This window comes from Ptychodera flava, chromosome 11 (assembly GCF_041260155.1).
Source record: "Ptychodera flava strain L36383 chromosome 11, AS_Pfla_20210202, whole genome shotgun sequence".
NCBI lineage: Eukaryota > Metazoa > Hemichordata > Enteropneusta > Ptychoderidae > Ptychodera > Ptychodera flava.
Window position 1 is genome coordinate 829,270 of NC_091938.1, and position 6,504 is coordinate 835,773.

Consider the following 6,504-nt stretch of genomic DNA (forward strand, 5'->3'; position numbering starts at 1 on the left):
TTTAGAAATCAAGCCAATCCAGTAACAATTGAATCGCTAACTTAGCTTCAAAGTTTCAGATCTTGTAGAGCAGATGATTAGAAACAATACACTCCTACCGTTAGATTTTACCAATGTATGCCTATCATATCTGGTAATGAGAATAATGATGATAAATGAGAAAGTCATATTCCATACTGTTAATTTTCATTGCATGTTGAAAATGGGATACATATTGGTATGGCATCTCATATAAAGACACTTTTTGAAGTAATAAAATCATATAGGCGAATAACATTAAGCTAAAGGTATATCAATAATATGAAAATAAGTTTATCACTTTTTAATAATTTAGTTCTGGCTATCGATACGATGATCGTGTCGGTAAGCAAGAAAAAGCACCTCATCGACTCGATCATGATAACCTGCGATTAAATGCAAATTTTACACTTATGTCATCATTTTGCTTTATCAAATAAATGGTCTCCATTGTACGGCTTCCGTGTTGACATAAAGTTTCCTCGTGTGACAAAAAGTGTGTTCTATATATTTAGGCCTATGTGTTCAATTGACAATTACTGACATGGCTTGCTAAAATCTAATCGCCGTTTCATAATACACAACCAATAGAATCGTGTTCGTGTTGTCAATATTTCACATTTATAAGACTCAAACTGCCCAAATAATGAATCATAGAGCATAACAAACAACATTGCAGCTTCAAACATACAACAACACTTCTTTTATTTGTGAAGCTTATTGTCTCCCTTTGGCTCGTACAGTCTGTTGTGGCGTATGGAGATGAAGTAGGCGCAGTGTGCAGATTAAAGCGTCCACCCGCAGGGACTGTGTTTGAATCCCACTCGGCCGAAACATGTTTTTCTTTTTTTTTCATTCTGTCCGTTATTTTGTAATTTTTCTCTTCTCTCCTACTCTTCTTTCCCATTTTTTCTCTTTTCCCGCTACATTCATTGCATTTTGACAATCTCTGCCGATCTTTAATGGAGATTCAGAACTTTAAAATTACAAAGTATCATGCCTTTGGCTATAAGTAAGACAAGTGCGCTGATACACATTAAAATAAATTTGCTTGCCCGATGAGAAATTATTATATTACCATGCGCTGTCCATTGTGTTTTAATTGTTCTAGCTGAACCACGTGACTGCCCACAAATACACAGTAATGGTTTGTTTTCATGCCCGTGAATATGAATAATATCGTAAACACAGTAACTTTACGGCTAAAACGAAAATTGTGATTTGTACAAAGATCATAATCAACCACAAAACAAAATAGAGCATTTGTGGGCCAAGTTTAGACGTTTTTTTTTCCAAAAAAATCTCGGGATTTGCAAAATTTTTGCAGCGCGAGCACTACTCAAGGACAGGTTCCGGGGCACCGTTGTCGTTTGCACGGGAAATTTTCGTAAATTTTGATGGTTTTTCGGGGTTCGTTGATAATATAATGGAAATAACAGACTCCGCACTGACCATTAACGTTTATTTATGGACGCCGGCTCGGCAAACCTCGCCCGTTAATTTTTGGCTTTCCTCTCGCCCTTGCCCACAAATAAATGTTAATGGTCAGCGCATCGCCCGTTATTTCTATAACATTTAACGTTGTTTGTTGTGTTTGATGATCGGAAGAAACAAAGCCTAATGATCATGTTGATAAGAAAGAAAAACTGCGTATCGACACGATCATCGTGCAAATAAGCGGAAAATTCTTCTTAAAGATATGATCATCGTGTCAGTAAGTAAGAAAAACTATGTATTGACACGATCGTCGTGTCTATAATCAGTTTTTTTGTCCTATCGACACGATGATCGTGTCGATTATGAGCTTTTGACTTAACGGCACTATGATCGTGCAAATAACCAGAAAATACTTCTTATCGACACGATCATAGTGTCAATAAGTAAAAAAGACACGCTTATCGACACGACCATCGTGTCGATAGGTGAGAAAAATCACCCTATCGGCACGATCATCTTGTTGATATGCGCTACCTTCCACGTTATAACAATAAAATACTAACATAGGAAAAGGTAACGATCATATTCTGAAAGTAGAGCACAAAACATGTCATTCCCTGATATAAATATTGATATAACATGATATTTGAAATGTGACGCTTGAAGACAGAATGAGACCATATTGAGTATATGCAGTCACATTACAATGGATTTTGTTAAGAAGAGGGGCACATTTTTTGCCCGCTTTCTCAAAACATATTTACTCGACAAAAAGTTTCAAAGAGAAAAAAGGACTAACATCAGGTAAATCAATATCAACAAGCATTAATATAATGACAATAGATTAAGAAATATCACTTTGTCTATGTTTGTTGACAGTTTGCTGACCATTTCAAAGATTTAATTGCTGCAGACATATCCTAAATAATACCTGATAAAATGATCAATCTTTTCAAATGTTGACGTAAATATATCGTCAGTGCGCTGACTATTGTATGATGATAGTAAATGAGCTCTTAGCAGCTAATGTCTATCCAAATGTGTTACAATGATAATGTGAAGTAGATATGAATAGAGAGATTTTAACAGCTCATGATATCATAGGGATGTTATTTTCCAACAAAATGTTCGATGCAGTAGGATTCATTGCCTTTCCCACATTCGATGATTGTGCTTCAGGGATTGCAGTTCACCCAAGGGTTGGTTGCCAATAGACAATCAGCAACACACTCACACAACATTACCGTAAATAAAAGTAAGGTAAAACCGTGAAGCCATCAGTAGTGATTGTCTCATTTACTGGAATAACCCCACACATGGTGTTGCTGTTGGGCTTATGCTGACAGGTATAGCGCCCTCATTATTGGTTTATATGATTACCTTCGTTTGTTTCACGGATTCTGATGTATTTTAATGTATAATGTATTCCACCTTCAATATGGAATATCACATCTACATAACTTTTAGTAATACAGCAAACAAATGAAATTATAAAGGGTTGGTTTGATTAAGCAGCCACTGAGTACTAAAGGTGAAAAAAATATCAATAATACAATTTCAGAATGAAACTATGTTATTGGCGCATCCTTTACCTAAGTCGCATCCCAAGGTTTGGAGAGTTAGTCACAAAAGCAATCATCTTATAAATCATCTTATAGATGAAGTACGAAATACTCATGCATGAAGATAAATAGTATCTCAGTTTCATTACAAAGGATTGAAGAGTAAACCTTACTCTGTCAAGAACAACTAAATTTCTCATTTTCCAAATCGTGCATTTCAATACTGTATTATATTATATCATGCTACCATGCGCCATTCTGATTGGACGAGAGCGATGCTAAAATATTGTTTTAGCACTGATAGCGGTGGTAAAACGGGCCCCTAAACAAGCATTTTTGAAAATTGCCCGGTCGGTGCATTTGAACGATGTGGCTCTGAACTTAATCCGAAACAGTCCGCTTTGTTTCAAAGACCGAGTTCGAATTTCGATACAGAGATAAAGTATGGTTCTGTAACTCACCTCTTGGTGAAAATAAGCGGTCTATGATGAAAGAAATCTCCGAAGCAACACATTTATTTTGGTATGATGATGTACAAAATTGTACAGGGTAACAGTGCACTGTGTAGTTTGCTTGATCGATTCAGCAGGAGTCGAGACGCGACATACCGCTCTTTAAAACAAAGCTACTACTAGTATTCGTTCATACACAAATAAATTGAAACTTCCTCACTGTAACGGTACGTCAGATATTCCTTCCTAGAGTTTGGGCTGTAACAGACCAGGGTGTTCTAACGATGTAGCCCAAGAACTTGAAGAAGTTCAAAATAACAATGCGATCAATCCTGGCGACTGCGACGAAAATCGCTGTGTCAGCGTCACAACACACTCTGCTCGCATATTACAACTGTTCATACAGTCGCCGTAATCCATGTCTGGATTATTTCAAAACTGCACGTTTTCTAGCACAAATTATCCATCCAAAATATCCATCAAAAACAGAACCTGTAACCCCACTGCACCACCTCCTCTGCCGTCTGTCTGAATGTTACGACGGTTGGCGCACACCGGACTGACAGTGAATGAGACAAATCTATTTTTAGTGTAGGCCTACTACGCAAAAAAAAGGAAAAGCCAGCGCTATTGTTTTTATGTAAATTTACGAAAAAAAATGTTACTTTTTCTTTTGCTTTGAACTCTTGACCCATTTCTGTGTCTGAGGCAGTTCGTGTTGCATGTAAATATTAATATAATTTTGATGAACGTAATGCGTATGTTATCGTAGGATATTTTGTTCGTGTGTTGTCAACGTAATCCAAACTTATAAAATGCTCGGTCTCGGGCGATGATTTTCCGACGTTCGATCTCTCAGACGTCAGTTTTCTGCATTTTGGACTGAAACTGACGAAAATGCCGGACCAAGACGACAAAGACACACAAGTTGATATAATATAATAGCAATAACCCCCTTCGCAGTCGGGTATACACTCGATTTTGGTACAATTCGCTCCATATAGCACTCGCCTATCGGCTCGTGCTATATGTCGCGCATTGTACCAAAATCTCGTGTATACCCTCCTGCGGCGGGGGTTATTGCTTAAGTAACTTATTGCTGATCAATCATATGAAACAGGTGGTTCAGTACATACCGGTATTTAGCACATATCCTAATTTGAATCTTTCAACTGAAAGTAAACTCTCAGTAGATAGCCAATCACAGAACCAGTCCTTCGAGTACACTACTGAGGTTAAAACAAAAGTGATGTCAATTTTGACAAAGGGCAAGAACTCTCAGAAATCTGCCCCCAAAATGCATAGATTAGATAGGTAGGTAGGTAGGTATAGGCCCTACTTTATTGTCCATAAAAATATGGAAAATTGTCTTTAAACATCAGGACCGCTATAAAAACACCAAATACGGACAACACCATACAAAACAATACAATAGTTACAGACAAACACAACACTATATTAAAAGTTCCTACTTAAAATGGTGTTTGCTCTGGTTCTCAGGATGGAATGAGACATATTCATATTTAAAACAGCAACTGCTGATGGTATAAATGACTTCTTAAAAAGATTCTTCCTAGCCCTGGGCACAAGTAGACGGCGTCCCGAAGGCAGATATTGAAACTTGTCATTCAATGGGTGAGATTTATCACCAAGAATGGATAAACCTTTCCTACGAAGAGCATAAGTATACAGTTCTCCAAGATCTTTTAACTTTGTTCCGACAAGTCGACCACATATGTTTACAATTTTCGTTAGTCGCATTCTCTCTTTAACAGAAATATGACCAAACCATGTGACAATGTTATAAGTTAGAATGCTTTCAATACAGCAACGATATACAGAAACAAGGATGTGACTGCTAACATTGAAACTCTTTAACTTCCTCAGAATAAATATTCGTTGGTGAGCTTTCTTATAAATTTGTCTGTATTCTCTTTGAAACTTAACTTCTGGTCTACTATGGACCCTAGGGCCTAGATATGGAAATCGAAATGATGATACTATTTCAACCTGTTGGTTGTCAATGGTAACAGATTCTACTTTTTCTAGCTTTCCGCCATTATTAAGAACCAACTCTTTCGTTTTTTTGATATTTGAGGTAAGAAAACTGTCTTTGAACCATGAACACAGGCGATTAATTTCAGGAAAGTAGCGTGACAAGGATACTTCGCCTTTTAATCTGGCAACTAGTGCCATGTCATCAGCAAACTTAAGCAAAGTCAACAAATTATCCGATAACATGATTTCGTTCGTGTAAATTGAAAAGAGTACAGGCGAGAGGACGCAACCTTGTGGCGCACCAGTATTCAACGTTTGTTCATCGGACATTGCACCATTCAAATTTATACGTTGAGGTCGATCGCTTAAAAACTGCCTTATCCAGAGAATGATATGATTAACGCCTAAATCCAATAGTCTTTTTATCAAAAGGTGTGGTTGTATTGTATTAAACGCGGAGGAAAAATCCATGAAAAGAATGCGTACATAATTGGCTGGATGCTCAAGATGGCCAGCGACTAGGTTTACTAACATTAGACTAGCGTCCTCTACCCGTCTTCTGGGCTTGTAGGCAAATTGTAATGGATCCAAGCGATCAGCCACAGATGCCGTCAACTTGTTACTAACCAACCTTTCCATACATTTAGCAAGTATCGAGGTCAAGGCCACAGGTCAATAATCATTTAGTTGTTTTGGGTGTGGTTTCTTTGGGACAGGGATCACAGTGGATAATTTCCATGATCGGGGTACAAACTGGGTGTTCAAAAACAGTTGAAATAAACGAGTCAATACGTGACTTATAAACTGATAGGCACATGTTTTGAGGACTCTAACCTTCAGACCATCTGGACCAGAGGCTTTAGAAGGATTGAGTTTCAGAAAAGAATTGACGACCTCTTCCTCTTTAACGTTAATTGGCGAAGGAATGAGAAGTTGACATGTCATTTCACATTCTTTCTTAAAATCATGTACATCAAATCTTGCATAAAACTGATTTAATTTGTTTGCAAAACCTGTTGGATCCTCAGTACATATTC